The sequence below is a fragment of the Poecile atricapillus genome, chromosome 21, assembly GCF_030490865.1.
Source record: "Poecile atricapillus isolate bPoeAtr1 chromosome 21, bPoeAtr1.hap1, whole genome shotgun sequence".
Lineage (NCBI taxonomy): Eukaryota > Metazoa > Chordata > Aves > Passeriformes > Paridae > Poecile > Poecile atricapillus.
Window position 1 is genome coordinate 10,894,595 of NC_081269.1, and position 17,089 is coordinate 10,911,683.

Consider the following 17,089-nt stretch of genomic DNA (forward strand, 5'->3'; position numbering starts at 1 on the left):
AAACAGCAGCCCTAACAGCGCTCCCATTTCCCTGAGGCAGCTGCAGGCAGGAATCCTAAAGCAGCAGAGTGCCAGAACCCCGAGAGGTGCAGGCAGTACACCGTGTTCTAGGGCCAGTTGAGAAGAGATAGTGGCCACGTAGGTCCCGCTTGTGTGGGATAACCAGGGGTTTCCAGCCCCGGCCCACCCCGGGGTCCCCCTTCATCCGCAACCGGGGAGGCTCCCAAACCTCATCAAGGCGGCAGTTCGTTCGGATCCACAGCAATACCGCTTGAAGAGTTTCGCTCCGCAAGCCTCAGCATCCCAGCGGGGCTGAAGCATGCAGGCGAAGGACCCAGCCATTGTCAGGAGACCGTGAGTGTTGGGTTTTCACAGATGTGCTGCTAAGATCTTGCACTGATATTTGGTTTTCTTTATTGTACCTGTCCAAGAGACAACAGCCTGCCAGAAACGTGCCAGACGGTGAGGCGGCCTTCCCTTGTGCCCCACGTGGCTTCTCGTCCCCACGCATATGAGAGCTAAGTCGAAGTCCAAGACCTACAGAGGGGCATGAAAGCGGTGTGCCAGGTAAGCACTCGTGCCCAAGGATTTTTGAGTCAGCTTTGGAGATGTGGCAGTCCAAGCTGTGGCCCCTTAGGCCACCTCAAGGGAATTCCTCACCTCGGCTCACAGTGCTGAGGTGCGCAGGACAGAGCAATCCCGGGGTGTGTCGTGTCACTTTTCTACCGTGCCTTCCGTGCCTTTCGTACCTCTCGTGTCGTACCTGCCTCGCCTTATCCCTTCCGGGGGCTTATCAGAAACCCCGGTGTCTCTCTTAACATCTCTGATCTCTCTGAGAAGAACATGAAGAAGAAAGAAAAAGGGACAAGAGACAACACCCTAAATCCTCCATCTCGTCTCCTCTAAACTTTTTCACCCAGTGATTTAAAAAAACTTTCTAATCTACACACTTCCACTTTTAGCTTTTTGTAGCTAACTTTAACATTTGTTTTCATGCATCACCATGAAACCATGCTCATGAATTTCATATTATATGAAATTCAGTGTTTTTCTGGATCTTATAACTAAGTATCAGAAACAAGGGCACCCACTCTGTATTCCAGACTCCAACATTTGCCCGCTCTTTAAAAAAAAAAAAAAATCAACCCAAATCTTTCAAACCTTTTCTTTGATTAATTTTCACTCAGGGTTATTTTTCCTTCTCTCATGCCCTACGCACCAACAACAGAACTGCTGCTCTGTTCTACAGAGCGCTCTGCCTCCAGTTTTGAACATCAGTTAACTGACCACTCAAAGCTAGAGAAATAGATCTAGGTTGCTTACTTAACCAGTAGCTTAATTTGTCTAATTCCTTTAAAGTTTCTGCTGAAACTGCTTGAATTGAAAGCTGAGTTGTTATAAATCTCTATCTGAAATTTCATGACTCAAACTCTTCACAATCAAGTGTGACTAAGATTGATATAAGGTTAAAATAAGATGTTGACTCTTCATATAGAACATAATAAATAAAAAGAAAAATTGAATATTATACCAAAATCTATTTTCACTGAGATAAGGTATACTTTCTTTTGAGTTAACTAAAAGAAGCGATGCAGGTGAAATCGCATCACAAAGCGATCACCAAAATGATACAGCTCAAGGGGGATACCTGATTCACCTTCATCTTCAAGGACTTTATCTCTCATGCAGGTTTCTGAATCTTGACACAGTTCACACCACGCTTTAACAAATGAGGCCTTACAATATCGATTTTCCTACTCTTTCACACGAAACCCAAAGTTCATCGCTCTGTCATGCGGGATCAAAGGCGTTCAGCCGTCAACTGCAGTCTCGATACGGTTCACATCGGCGTGCTCGCTCTTCTGCTCTTTGGGCCGTCTGCTCGTCTCTGCAGCTAATGAGTTTCCATGTTCTTCGCTAGGCAGTTACTTCTGCTTTGAACCTGTGAATACAGAAACTACACTTTACTCCAAATTACTAACTGAAATTAATTTTTTATCTTCTTGCTTCTAAACCTTTGACAGGAACCAAAGAATTCTCTCTCAACTTTGCTTGAGTACTGTTAGAAGAATACCTGATAATTGATGGAACTGGCTTTGTGAAAGACTCGTTTAAAAAGGACCGATCAAGAATTATTTCCAATAGATATACAATATTGCGTTTTTTCCAAAATCTAAAATACATACATAGCGTTTCCACGCTTCTGAACCGCAACCCGTTTCCTCCCCCTCTCTTATAAACAAAGGTAAAATATCCACTGTCTTGTTCTGACAATGAAAAACCAAAGTAAAACACATGCATATGTATAGATATAGGAAATAAAACTTTTACAGCAATCAAAAAGTGATTAAGAAGATGCATAATTAATATTATGCGATATTAAACTTATCTAAATGATCTGTAATATGAATTGCCAAATGTACTAAATATATACTCTCATCCCAGAGTCTGCCACAGCTGATAAATCAATGCAAGATTGGAAAGTCATGTCCAGATAACAATTCTCCAAGCTCACAATAAAAATCCAGCTGCTATATTAATTCACTAATTGCCAAGTCCAATTGACCTGAATATTGTTTTGATGCAGAAAACTGGATTTATTTGTCAATTCTCTATCCAGGTAAAGTCAAGGCTTGCCAGGGCTAAGAAATTCAAAAGATTTTTCTTCTGTTTCAGTATTCGTAATACATGAAAGTTTTGAAAATGTTATCTTCTCTATACATCTACTGATAATGTAATATTGTATGATATGGACTGATCCAGTATTATTACTGAAATTACAGTTAATTTCTGCAAGATGCATTTCTTTAAAATTGAGTTAAGAATCATATGATTAACCCTACAGAAAAAGGATAGAATAAGAAGTTTCTTTCATTTTTAACCTTTCATTTGAATAAGTGTATTTTGGATTTAGATCAATATAGTTTTCAAAAATCTCAAAGATATATTAACCATATATTACCCATTTGCTTGGTATTTTTTCACAATTTTAATAAGGTAATTTTAATATGAGTCTTTCTGTTATAAAAAAAACCCCAAACATGTATAACAGCATATATACCAATTTAGATTTTGAATTTAAGTTAAAAAGCTAGACTTAATGTTTCTGAAAAGTACTACAAAAGCTGAATAGCAAATTACCAAATCTGCGGTGTTGTGGTTTTTTTCCAGTAAAACTGCACTCTAAAAATCCTAATAAATTTAAACATAGGCCAAGCAAATTCTTGTTACGAATAAGCATTTTTAATAACATCTGCAGTTATTATAGGTTATTCTCAAAACCAAGTAACATAGAAAGGTGATAAATTTGTTGCATCCCTATAATCTCTATCGTGAACCAATATTCCTATTATATTGTGTTCAAAGAAGCGTGTACAAAACTTTTAGTTGTCTTTTTTTATAATAACAGAGGAAGATTAAGTCATGTTTTCATCTAATATAGATTAAGTGTTAACAGAATTAAGCAAAGTTAAACTTCACTATGTTTAAATTTAAGTGTTTTTAACTTCAGTTATAACTTTGGTATTTTTTAACGTTAAGTTTTGTTGCTTCCTTTTGTCATAATTAATTTTTAACAAGTTTAAAATTTAAATTGCTTCATGTCTTATTGAAGACATTTGTTTAAACTACATAGTTATTTTCCTAGAAAGATGAAAAAAACTACAACTGAAACAGCTGTGATAGAACACTGGTGAACACCTGCTTAAGAACAGAGGTGAATGCTGTTTGTGACACCCTTGATTTCATTAGAAGTTCTATTGTTTCTTATAATCTCTGCAGTTTTAGTTTTCTACAAGTTGCACAAAAAAATAATGATAGTTATTTACAAAAAATTTAAAAGTTTTTCACTTTCATTCATTTTTAGTCATTAAGACAGGAATGTTTCAAAAATATTATCTTGATTTCCTCAGACACTTACTGATGACATATGCATTGTATAGTGTAAATTTATAGGTTTCTACGATAAGCATTATCTATAAAGTGTCGTTTTATTTACAGCCCGCTTTATACATATTTTGATATATCTTTGTGTAATTACCTTTTAGACACGTGTCATTTGAGATTTTTTTGTTTTCTAACTACAGATGTATCTCGGTCAGTAAGTTATGCAGCTGCTTCTATGTAGAGTTTTTTTTTGTGTTAGTTTTTACTCTTTTCCTTGTTTAAAAAGATTTACATTTACCTAATCCAATGTAACTTTATTATTTTAGTTTCCAAAATTCTAAGAAAATGTGTCACGGTTGAAAGTTAAGTGTTATGAAAGAAACTTCAGATTAAATTAACTACTGGATAGTTTAATTAGTCAATTACCTAAGACATCTGATCATTTGTTTTATACAAATGCCTTTAAAGGTTTGCAGTGTTTTAAGCACCCTATAGCTGCTATTTTTAAACCCCTTGCTTTGAAAATGACTTAAGAGACATCTTTCCAGTTTAAACCTTAGGCTCTGGCCAAGCCTTGACTTTACCTAGATAGAGAATTTACCAATAAACCCAGAAGTTTTCTGCATCAAAACAATATTCAGGTCAATTGGACTTGGCAATTAGTGAATTAATATAGCAGCTAGATTTTACAGCGGGCTCGGAAAATCGTTATCCGGACACGATTTTCCAATCTTCCATTGATTTATCAGCTGTGGCAGACTCTGGGATGAGAGTATATATTTAGTACATTTGGCAATTCATATTACAGATCATTTAGATAAGTTTAACATCACATAATATTAATTATGCGTCTTCTTAACCAGTTTTTGATTGCTGCAAATGGTATCATATACACATGCATATGTATACATATAGGAAAGAACACTTTTACAGCAATCAAAAACTTACGGATGGACACATAAAACAGTTATTACTCCTGAGCTTTCTCGTACCTTCCTTCGAAGCACCCGGGACTAGTCTCGTCTAGTCCTAAACTAATCACCGGGCCTCCCCTGCCAGGAGGGAAGGCTATCCCAGAGCCCACATCCGAATCTCAACTTACCCCACGTGACCTTGGCCGTAAGCGTCTCACGTGAGTAATTTCTTTAGGCCATAGTAACAAATATGTGGATATTATTTGTTGGTAAAATTATCGATGAAATGTGGGTTACTTCTCTGGAGACCTGAGGATTCACTTCTGCCTCTGGTCAGGATACAACAGAGAAGATCTGTGGTACAAATGGTCACAAGCGATCAAACAGGACATCCAGCTTCTCCTTGAACTTTGTGGAACAGGGTTGGCATCCAGCCTCGTCCTTAGACCAGGAAGCAGTTCCTAGAAATGGGAAACGGGAGGCAAGGAAGATTCAGGCTAAATATGGATTCAAACCGGACCGGCTGTTAGCGCAGGAAGAGACATTTTTCATCCAGACTGCCGAAATGAAGACCCGTAAAATCCTAGCTCTGCTTCGTGTTTCATGTACTTTTACGTGGTATTTACATTATCAGAAAAAATGAGCAAAGAATAAACACGACAGGTTCCCGTTATTGTTGCTCGAAGGCTTTTTTTAAAGGCCGCATACTCACAGTCTCTTTTTCACTCCAGGCTCGGCTTTTCCCCCGACGTCCGCCGCATCGGGCGTCGCGAGGACGGCCGGGTTCTTCAGCGGGGAGTCTCAGGAGTCAGTACAAATTCTGCTTTTTCTGAAGGTGCATGAAAGCGTGCTATCAAAATAGCTATTTTCTCCACTGAAAAGCTTTCCGTACACGACTGCCAAGGCACGGATGTGTTTTAATCACGTAGCTAGATGTACTTAGAAGATTATTTTTCAAGGCAACACTCGTAGTAGAATTTCATTCGGTTTGCGTCCGCGAGAGGCGGGCCGCCAAAGAGGCACGGTCAGGAACGAAGGACGGAGTAAATCTCCGGGGACGCGCGGCAAAGGACCGAGTCGCACGGAAGAGGCCTCTTTCTAAACCGCATTAATATTTCGCTGTAATTCGGGGTGTTTGGATTTAGCCTGGGCTTGTCAGCTAAGTCATAAACAAGCCAACTCGGCTCCTCAGCTCTCAATGAGCATTTGAAACACGTCCACAGAAGGCTAAGGCAGTAATGACTGCAGAGGAAAAATTAACGACTGAATGATTGCGGGGGAAAAATTCCTTGGGAGTCACAAACCTGAGACACGTGAAATTCTGAAGGTGGAATTGTAGTTTCAGCTTTGGGCACCTGCAGGACAACAGGAGTCCTTAGCCATATAAAGGGAAGCCGAGCGCCCCAGCGCGTCAGGTGCAGACAACGAGGCGTTCAGGGAACTATAGCAGCGAGCCCTTTCCGCCCCTACCCTCTCACCCAGGGGCAACAGCACCGGGTATTAGACAAACCTCTGTCCAGCAGCAGCAGCCGAGCAGATGAACCGGTGCATGGATTTGCAGGGGGGATCTGGATTTGCAGGGGGGATCTTTCTCCTTTTTTCCTTTTGATTTCATCTTCCTAGTCCCTCCAAAGCGTCCCTAGAAAAAATGGGGATGATGAGGACGAAAGTAGTTGAAACTGAGGGAAGCAACTCTGTTGGGGAGGGTGAAACAGGGAAACCTTATGAATGTGATTGTTTGTCAGAAGATTCTGAAAACATGAAGGCTAGAATCAAAGTAGAAATGAAAGCCTGCTCTGAGTCCTAGGATACTGAGTGCCGGTTAACCAAAGAACAATAGCCTAGCCAGTTGAACGAGAATCCCTGCTGACAAAACAATGTCCTTCTGCTGATCGAGAAGTCCAAAGGTAAAGAAGCAAGGAAAGCACTTGTAAAGCTTTGTAGAGTCTAAAGTGCAGCACTGTATGTTAATATAGGGAAGCGCATAGGCTGTATGTAAACTTTAGTGGCCGTGTCTCATGGTGATCGGTTACTAAGAATTAGAATATTCACGATAGAAAAAGATATATTGGATTGTAACAAGAACTTCGCTCTCAACTCTTACCCCTGTCTCAGCTCCCCTCTCCCCCGCTCTTACCTCTGAACCCCGCTCCCTTACCTCCTACCCCTCTATCCCTCTCCCCCACTCTTAACTCTCAGCCCCCTCTTCCTGCTCCTACCCCACTAGTCTTCCCTGCTCTCTACCTCTGGTTTTTCCCTCTTTCCCTCTATTGCTCTCTTACTCCCTCCCTCCCTCCCCTTTCCCAACCTCTCCTCCCCTGCTCTACCCGTTCTCTCTCCCCTTCCCCGGACCACGCGGACGCCGAGGCCGGTGGCGGACACGGATCTCCCCTCTTTTTACCCTTATAATAAATTGCTTATACTTGAACAGCTTGACCCTGGAGAAGTCTCTCACCGCGAGTGAGCGTTTTTACACACCAATACCTGGCGCCCACACGTTTACGAGCCATCCCACGACTCCTCCATCGGTGAGACACGGCTCCATCATCACTGGCAACTATGAGGACAGGTTTTTTCACCCTTTAAGGCCATCTAGAGTGCAGTTTATGCGGCTGATCACCATAACACCGTAACTCTCTTTCCACTGTTCCGCGGCACCCTCGGGCACTGGCCGGCCGTCGCTCAGCAGCGTCGGCTCCGGAGCTCTAGAGGTATCCGCCGCGTGGCTTTTTCGGGGCGCACGTTCCGAACGGCGTCCGCACCCCTGGTTTCCGCAGGGCCCCGCGGCACTGAGAAGGGTGGCAAAGCCACGCCTCTTCTGTGCTACACGGGACATCCCCTGCGTGGTTTCTTCGGGGTGAAGGTTGCCAAGCAGCGTCTGAACCCCTGGTTTCCGTGGAGCCCCCGAGCTCAGGGGGGCGTTGCAAGGCGACGTCTCACCTGGGCTAGGTGGGCAAAGCCTCTACGTGGTCGAGCGAGGGGCAGACGCTGTCACAGCATCTACACCCCGAACTCTCTAAAAGTTTTTCCGCTGCCGTGTCCACACTGTAGGTTTTAGACGACTCTGCAGCGTGGTTATGTGCGAGTATTACTAAGTGACACCCGAGAATGGACGGGAGGTGCCCGGCCAGCACCCATCACCCGAGCTCTGAGAGACGAGCCAACATCATTAAAATAAGAGGTGAGTCACAAACCAGTCTATCACGGGTCAAAAGTATTCAATCCCAGAAAAAAAGCTGTATAAGCAACTAAAATTCTCACTAAAAGCCAGCCAAAGTAAATTGCCTAAACAAGAACTAAAAACCCTCCTAACCTGGACTCTAGTTAATTTCCCAAACGCAAAACACTCAGAATTTTTTACTAGAGATTTTTGGGACACAGTTGGTAATAAGCTTTTTAATAACATCTCTTGCCGAGATATGGCGGCCACTAAGCTCCTCCCAGCCTGCAGAGCACTCGTAGAAATGCGTGCTGCCAATACACAACGCGTGACGAGCCCCCCGTACCCCCGCAACCCCCGTATCTCCTACCCCTCCCCCCGACCCCCGCATCCTCTGTCCCCGCCGGCCCCCCTCCTTTCCTGCCCACTGAGACCGGCGCGCCCCCGACCACGCGGCGCCCGTTCCCCCTACCCCAGTTCCAGCACGCTCCGTTCTCACCCCTCCCACCGCCCGCCCGCTTTTGCCTCCCTCCTGCCGTCCCAGCTACCCCCGATGTTGCGGTCCCGCCCCGTTCCGCCGTCCCTGCGGTTATGGGCCCCGCCGCCGCCGTCCCCGCGGTCCTCCCGCCTTCCCCCGCCGACACCGTGGTTCCCGGCTCCGCCACCCCCGCCCACCCTCGGCATCGCGGTTCCCGCAGCTCAGTTCCCCTCCACCCCCTCCGTGCCGCCCGCACCGCCTTGCCGCCCCACAGGCTCCGCTTTCCCGGCACCCGTGGGGCCGCCGGCCCCGCCGCCGTCCAGCGACACCGATCTGAGCGGTGCGGCCCGGGCCGATCCGAAACTCCCGCTACCGTACACCACTCCCCCATGCTTCCCTGCGGCGCTGACGCCATCCACGCATGCGCAATCACAGCTTTTATCACCGAGGCTCCTGCCGCTGTCCTCGCGCCCTCCGTGCCTCCCCCCCCGTGCCAGCCTGTCAAACCGCAGAGGGGGAGAGCAATGCCCACTTCTAAAACACCAGAACAAGTCCAAAAATACCAGCGTCACGCAGTTTCAAATCACCGAGTTGAAAATTTCCAAAGGAATCCAATTGCAAAATACCAGAATACGGGGTTCCAAAATTCCAAAATGATTCCGTTTCAAAATAGTAAACTAGTGAGTTCCAAAATATGAAAAGCACCCAATTTCAAAATATCAAATTGCAAAATACCAGTTCTCAGATGTCTTACACCGGCAGGATTCCCAAACCCAAATGAATGCAATTATTGTCAAAACGAGATCTGCGCTACCAAAACGACTATTTTCTTCCCTGAAAAGCTTTCCCTGGTGATCATCAATACACGTAGTTATTTTGATCATTTAGCCGGGCGTAATAGAAATTTTACTTTAAAACCCAACATTTGTAGCGGTCCTCAGCTCGCGTCCATGACCCGCAGCACCCGGGCGGGACCGCCGGGGCTGGGATCGAAGCACAGAGCGAGCCCGGTCCCCGCGGCTGCGCGGGGAAAGACCGAGCGGCAAGCAAAGGGAGCATTTATAAACTATATCGATATTTCACTGAAATTCAGGGCAGAGCAGCGACGGGGGTGCTCGGGTTCGGCCGGGATTAGCCCTAAACGAGCCGGGCAAACCCCCGACCGCTCAAGGGAAGCGGAAGTCAGTAACCGGTAATCGCCTAGGACCCCGTGAGGAATTTCCTCGGTAATCACAAACCCAGCACGCAGGGGATTCATGCGGCAGAATCCCAATTTCGGCCACGGCACCCGGAGGAGGAGACCGGTTCTCTATCGCGGAAATGAAAGCCCAGCACCCTGGCGTTTCGGGGATGGACAGCGGGACACGTAAGGGAGGGAACGATCGGCAGGATGTTTCTGCGCCTCACCCCCAACCCCCCCCCCCCCCACTCCAAGGTGCAGCCGCCTCAGGCGTGACCGGTGAGGACGAGAAGGGAGCAGCTCCTTGCAGAGGCAGTTTTGAGAGGGTTACCCGGGCAAGGCTCGCGCAGGAAGCCGCCAGAGGGGCCAGCGGGGGCATCCCGGGAGTTCCTCTGGGAACGAGGGTCACGGCACCCAGCAGGGACCGGGGGATCAGGTGGTTTCACCCGGGCGGGGAGCGTCACTTTAAGATAAAGCCGAGAGAAAAGCCCGTCCTGCCGAGCAGGGTCACCCGAGCGGGCGGGGCAGCACGCACATTCCTGGCGGGGGGGGGGGGGGGGGGGGGGGGGGCGGCAGTTTTCAGCTTTTGTCTTCTACCTCGCCACTCCGTCTCCACAGCCCCAAAGAAGGGATGGGTTATCAGGAAAAAAGGCGTTTAAGCTGAGGGAAAAAGCTTCCTTTTCCCCAATTGCCTGTGTTTGAATTGAAGAGAAATCCACTTCCCCTGCAATTTTGATAGTCTCAATTGGAGGTAACTCTGCCTTTTCTGTGCTGTTAGAGATATTAATTGATAGAGAATGCCCATTTTCTATTTTTTTCCACTTTAAGTGGAAAGGGAAAGCAGGGATGATGCTTTTTTATGGATCTGAATTAACCGAAAAATGCCCCCTTTTCAATCACCAGAGAGATTTAAAGTGAGGAAAACCACTCTTTTTCCCAATATTTGACGGGTTTAAATTAAAGGGGAGAAGCCATTTATTTACCACTGTATCTGTTTAAGTGGAGGTAGCTGCCCCATTTGCTCATTTTTAGCGTTGCCTTTTCCAGCATATCCTGGGGTGACTTTATGATACCGGTATCCCCAATCGTCTGGTTTATGTTAAATATTAAGTTCTGCACCTTTAAGACTAGCTCTGAAAGCGAGAGCGGGGGGAAAAAGAAGCACGCCGTTTGCGTTAAGGAACAAACATCAGTCCCACACATCCCGCTCCTGGACCGTGGTGTCTGCAGCACGGACAGACAGCGGGACAGAGCTTCTCTCTGGCTTTTAGTTGGTTTTAGCTAGCTGAGGCAGAGGAGTTCCCTGGACCTTTGTTTTTTTTTCCTTATTTTGTTTCCTTGGACCTATGCAAACCTGCTCTGGACCGAACACCCAGCCAAACCCCAGGAGCTCACGCCTGTGGCCCACCGGGGCCCGGGCCTCGGCACTTTTCAGCGCCGGAAAGACCAATAAGAACCCGAGCGAGGCGAGCTACACCACATGAAAAGGACTTTTCTTCCTAGACTTGCCATCCCATCGAACAGTGAGAGGCTTTATTATTTCATATTATTCAATTTCTGTTAAATAAACAGCTTTTTCCACTTCTTTCCAAGGAATTTTTTTTTTCCTTTCCTGGACCAGTTGGTAGGGAGGGGTCATTTCCCTGGGGAAACCCCCATTTGGAGTTTTCCTCCCTAATTTGCCCTAAACTAGGACACAGCATTTCAAGGGTTTAAAGCTGCATTTCAGGGTACCTCTACCCACGCCCTGGCCCCAAATATTTCCAACAGGAGCGAGTCCAGCAGGTATGTAACGGTAATGCCAGCTGGGAGTCTATTCTTTTTCTTATTTTCATTTATAATGTAGAGCGCCCTAATTAGAGGTCCCTATGAGACACCATTCATATCTATACTATTCTTCTCCACCCTAATTAATCACAGGGGGAGTGCTACTTAGTAATCACTAATAAATAATTATGTAAGTCCATAAATTATCCCACTTAGCCGGCAACACTGCTGAAACACAAAGTTTTGCTTCTTACCTTTTTTTTTCCTTTGCTCCATTGCTCCGAGTAATTGCAGTAAAAAAAGAAAACACTGTCTTTTCCCAAAAAGTTTTCTTCTATGCAGAGCTCCTTACCTCAATTTTAACTCAGAGGAGCCAAACAGCTACGGTCCCTCTGAGGGCTTTTATACCCGGTGGGATTTGCCGCCTCCCTTTTCCCAGGCAGCGTGGGAAAAAGAGGCGGGCTCAATTAGGGGTATATTAACCCCAGGCTGTGCTAAGGGGCATTATTCCCTCCAAGGGAATCAGCTGGGCTAAAGAGCTTGTCTCTCATTTCAGCGAAGAGGCTCTTTCAATTTACTCCAGCCTGCTTTTAGCAGGTATCTTTTGGGCATTTGAAGCAGCAGAGGTTTTGAAAACACCTTGAAGAAAACATTATGGAACACAGGGAGTATTTAAGTTCATGATTTTGGGTTGAGAGTTCAGGGGTGATAAGATGCTTTTATAATGATTCTTCTGTTTGGGTTTTTTTTAGGAGGATTGCAGTTTCCTGAAGTTCTAGGTCACGTCAAGTGCGATACTTCAGATTCTCTCAGCAGATTCATCGTGACACAAAAGGGAACCGCTGTGGCAGCTTTCCTTAGCAGCAGATTAGTCTCTCCGATGGATTCGCTTCGGAGAGATAAGTCGAGGGCTGTGGTCACAGAGGGGATCGAAGCAGGGTAGTGGGTTAGGATTCACACCGGTTAGGGTTTTGAGTCAGCTATGGGGAGGGGGAGGTTTGAGAACTGGCCTCTAGGGCCACGGTGAGGGAAAGGCTCACTTTGGCTAACAATGCTGAGGCGGGCAGGGCAGAGCAGTCCCAAGGTGTGTTGTCACTTGTCTGTTGTGCTTTCTGTGTCTTCCGTTCATCTCGTGTAACATGTCTCTTGCCTTAGTTCTCCCAGGAGCTTATGAGAAACCCCAGGTCCTTCCGGTCATCTCCCATCTTTGCGTTCCTCGGCCCGGGGCCGACGCCGGCGAAGTTTCGATTCGGGAGGTCAGACAGGCATCAGAATCGCATCTCTGTTCAGCAGCATCCGATCGGATGTCTTTTTAGGTCTTGTTCTCAGCTGTGTTGACAGCTGTATGCAGTAATCTTTCTTTACAGTGGATAAGGACTTGTGCCGATTCAAAGGCAGGCAGAGGCTTCCAGCCACAGGATTCTCAGGCATCCGTCTCCGCGGTTCTCGGAATAAGTCGTTCCGTTAGCATCTTTTTCCTCCGGGGTCATCCGAGCCCGGCGGGCTCGCCTTCGGTCCCTCCTCGGTCATCTTGTTCAGCATTTTCTCAGTCCTCGTGAGGACTTTCTCGTCTCAGAGTTTTCTCTCCCTGTCGTGTCCCCTCGTCTCACGTGTCACGGGTGTCTGGGGGTATTCGGTCCGGAACTGCTCTGCCCTGCCGCCCGGCCCCGTTGCAGGTGTTCAAGGACAAGTCCCGGGCACTTGTAATTGGAGACTCGTAATACGGGCTGTAGTTGGAGTCTAGGTAGTATTCTTATGTTGGCAGAAGGTGTCTGGAGCTGTGAAGTTACCCTGCAGCACTTCGACCTTTTTCCTAACTTTCTTTCAGATGCGGATGGATCGACCTCCTGGCAGAGCGCCTCGTCCCAGATGAGGGGATCCCCCTGAGAAGGTCGGTCACGGTTCTTCTTTTGCAGTGGGGCTGGAGTCGGTCACTGTGTTACAGCTCTGCTCTTTGTATTTTTTTTCAGGAAGTAAAGCCGGATAGCAGCAGTGAAGGTGAAGCATTGTGAAGGTGAGCCTCGGTTGGTGGAGAGAAGCAGTTGTTCTTGCTGGGGTCTCAGTTTCTGCTATAACTTTAATCCCTTGTTTTTTTATGTTAGGTGGTCTACTTGCAAGATATCCCAGCCCAGGATGCCAGAGGACAGGTGGGTGCAAGCTCTAAGTGTGTTTTGGTGTTTAAGTCCCTGGTTTGCTGATAATGTTTAGTTCTCTCAGATAGAATGAAAGAACCATATCATGAATCCCACCTTGTGGATCCTGACACGAATCGGTGTCACGGACAGGATTCTGAGAGACAGAAGGGGTTGCAGATTTGTCGTGCACTCAGTGTCGGGGGAAAGACGTTTCGCCTCAGCCCCCCTAGCCTGCCATGCCGGTGAGCAGTGTCTAGAAAGCAAGGGAGGCGATTCGAATTTCTCAAAAACTGCACACGCTTCGGTGCAAAGCACCCCACACTCATTTGAGGGCTCTGTCTTCAGAATTTTACAAGGGATATTTGAATGCAAGAGTTTGGACTGACTGCTTTTTCTGTTTAAAGTACTTGTTTGCTGATAATGTTTAGTTCTCTAAGATAGAATGAAGGAACCACATGACAAATCCCACCTCGTGGATCCTGACACGAATCGGTGTCACGGACAGGATTCTGAGAGACAGAAGGGGTTGCAGATTTGTTGTGCGCTCAGTCTCGGGCAAAGACGTTTCGCCTCAGCCGCCCCTAGCCTGCCACGCTGGTGAGCAGTGTCTAGAAAGCAAGGGAGGCGATTCGAATTTTTTAAGAACTGCACATGCCTAGATGCAAAGCACCCCACACTCGTTTGAGGGCTCTGTCTTCAGAATTTTACAAGGGATATTTGAGTACAAGAGTTTGGACTGACTGATTTTTCTGTTTAAAGTACTTGTTTGCTGATAATGTTCAGTTTTCTAAGATAGAATGAAGGAACCACATGACAAATCCCACCTTGTGGATCCCGACACGAATCGGTGTCACGGACAGGATTCTGAGAGACAGAAGGGGTTGCAGATTTGTCGTGCACTCAGTGTTGGGCAAAGACGTTTCGCCTCAGCCGCCCCTAGCCTGCCATGCCGGTGAGCAGTGTCTAGAAAGCAAGGGAGGCGATTCGAATTTTTTAAGAACTGCACACGCTTCGGTGCAAAGCACCCCACACTCATTTGAGGGCTCTGTCTTCAGAATTTTACAAGGGATATTTGAGTACAAGAGTTTGGACTGACTGATTTTTCTGTTTAAAGTACTTGTTTGCTGATAATGTTTAGTTCTCTAAGATAGAATGAAAGAACCACATCACAAATCCCACCTCGTGGATCCCGACACGAATTGGTGTCACGGACAGGATTCTGAGAGACAGAAGGGGTTGCAGATTTGTCGTGCACTCGGTATCGGGGGAAAGACGTTTCGCCTCAGCCGCCCCTAGCCTGCCACGCCGGTGAGCAGTGTCTAGAAAGCAAGGGAGGCGATTCGAATTTTTTAAAAACTGCACATGCCTAGATGCAAAGCACCCCACACTCATTTGAGGGCTCTGTCTTCAGAACTTTACAGGGGATCTTTGAGTACGAGAGGTGGGACTGAGTGGTTTTTCTTCTGTTTAAGTCCCTGGTTGGCTTGACAAGCTTTTGTAGTCCAAGATGGAATAAAGGAACCGCATCAGGAATCCCACCTTGTGGATGGTGCCAGTCATATTTTGTGTTTTGTCCGAGGTTCCGTGCAGAGAGGCAGAGCCGAAGTTTGCGATCGGCCGCACCGAAGCCGGCACGGGGGACGTCTTGACGTACACATCCTATCGAGGATGGGCCTTGTCCTATTACGTTACAAAAGGTAAGCATCACAGGTGGAAGTTGGGATCAGGGGAAAAGCATTTATAATCAGTGGAGCCAATTTGAAGTTAAGGTACAGGACAGGGATGTAGTGGGGTGGGCCCCTCTGAAGCCAAGGGAGAGGGTTTCTTTTCGAGCTCCCCAGAGCTTTTGCCGGGCAGGGCAGTTCCAATCCATCCTCTCATGCTCTCGCGTTTCACGTCGTTGGCCGTCTCAGCCTCTCGACGTCGTCGTGGATTTTTTTGTCCGAGGAACCGGCCTTCGCGTCCCTGCGGCTATCGCCACGTTCACCCGGCAGACATCGCCTGCGCTTGCCTCTGTAAAAAGTGCCTTGTGCTGTGCTTGCCTCTGTAAAAAGTGCCTTGTGCTGTGCTTGCCTCTGTAAAAAGTGCCTTGTGCTGTGCTTGCCTCTGTAAAAAGTGCCTTGTGCTGTGCTTGCCTCTGTAAAAAGTGCCTTGTGCTGTGCTTGCCTCTGTAAAAAGTGCCTTGTGCTGTGCTTGCCTCTGTAAAAAGTGCCTTGTGCTGTGCTTGCCTCTGTAAAAAGTGCCTTGTGCTGTGCTTGCCTCTGTAAAAAGTGCCTTGTGCTGTGCTTGCCTCTGTAAAAAGTGCCTTGTGCTGTGCTTGCCTCTGTAAAAAGTGCCTTGTGCTGTGCTTGCCTCTGTAAAAAGTGCCTTGTGCTGTGCTTGCCTCTGTAAAAAGTGCCTTGTGCTGTGCTTGCCTCTGTAAAAAGTGCCTTGTGCTGTGCTTGCCTCTGTAAAAAGTGCCTTGTGCTGTGCTTGCCTCTGTAAAAAGTGCCTTGTGCTGTGCTTGCCTCTGTAAAAAGTGCCTTGGCTTGGAGCTGCCCTGCCCTGGCACATAGTTAGAGTTAGGTAGAACAGGTATAAAAGGTTATAGGTCCTGTTTTCCATGAGGTTTTTGTGTACAAAATGTGTGGGCCTAGAGGGGGGCTGAGTCCTAGCTACCATACAATCCCTCACTGACCACCTTGTGTTGTCTTGCAGGTCTCCGATACCTATTTTCTGAGGATCTACCATTTGATGTTGAGAAGCAGCAGCGAGAAGATATCTCGGGGCATTTTGTTTAGCACAGTGTTTTAAATAAGGGTTGCGGTCACTGTGTGAGTTAGAGTCTCCCGCTGTGTGTCAGAGCGTGTCTGTCTGTGAGAGTTGGTGGGTCTGGGTGTGCTTGTGTGTGTGTGCGTGTTGAGCGGTTCTAACCTTGTGTGTATTGCTTTTGCATTTCAGGACTTTGAATTCACATTTAAATTTAGAATAAAAAATCCCCAGCTGGGGGGGTTTTTTTTTTTTTCCCCCCCAGCTGGGGTTTTTTTTCCTCGGTCCCGGCCGGTCTGCGAGGCGACAGTCATCGCCTAAGTTTGGGCACGGACCGGCCCCGGACCGGGGTTTTCGTCAGGCAGGCCGATTTTTGAGGCCCCCGGGAACCGAGTTCCCGTGGGGTAGGAGGGGCGGGTGGGTGTTGTGCGGTTCTAACCTTGTGTGTATTGCTTTTGCATTTCAGGACTTTGAATTCACATTTAAATTTAGAATAAAAAATCCCCAGCTGGGGGGTTTTTTTTTTTTTCCCCCCCAGCTGGGGTTTTTTTTCCTCGGTCCCGGCCGGTCTGCGAGGCGACAGTCATCGCCTAAGTTTGGGCACGGACCGGCCCCGGACCGGGGTTTTCGTCAGGCAGGCCGATTTTTGAGGCCCCCGGGAACCGAGTTCCCGTGGGGTAGGAGGGGCGGGTGGGTGTTGTGCGGTTCTAACCTTGTGTGTATTGCTTTTGCATTTCAGGACTTTGAATTCACATTTAAATTTAGAATAAAAAATCCCCAGCTGGGGGGGTTTTTTTTTTTTCCCCCCCAGCTGGGGTTTTT

At 47.0% G+C, this 17,089-nt stretch overlaps 1 long non-coding RNA gene across 2 annotated transcripts; it reads left to right on the top strand.

Annotated features, from left to right (window-relative positions):
* Positions 1-11,729: 11,729 nt before the first annotated feature.
* LOC131587017 (uncharacterized) lies at positions 11,730-15,158 on the top strand. Of its 2 annotated transcripts, XR_009279289.1 has the most exons (6): positions 11,730-11,981; positions 12,137-13,128; positions 13,213-13,275; positions 13,355-13,398; positions 13,487-13,531; positions 15,099-15,158. It is a non-coding gene; the product is annotated as an uncharacterized LOC131587017 (long non-coding RNA). The 2 variants fall into 2 exon arrangements; XR_009279288.1 differs by having other exon boundaries at positions 11,730-13,128.
* Positions 15,159-17,089: the final 1,931 nt, after the last annotated feature.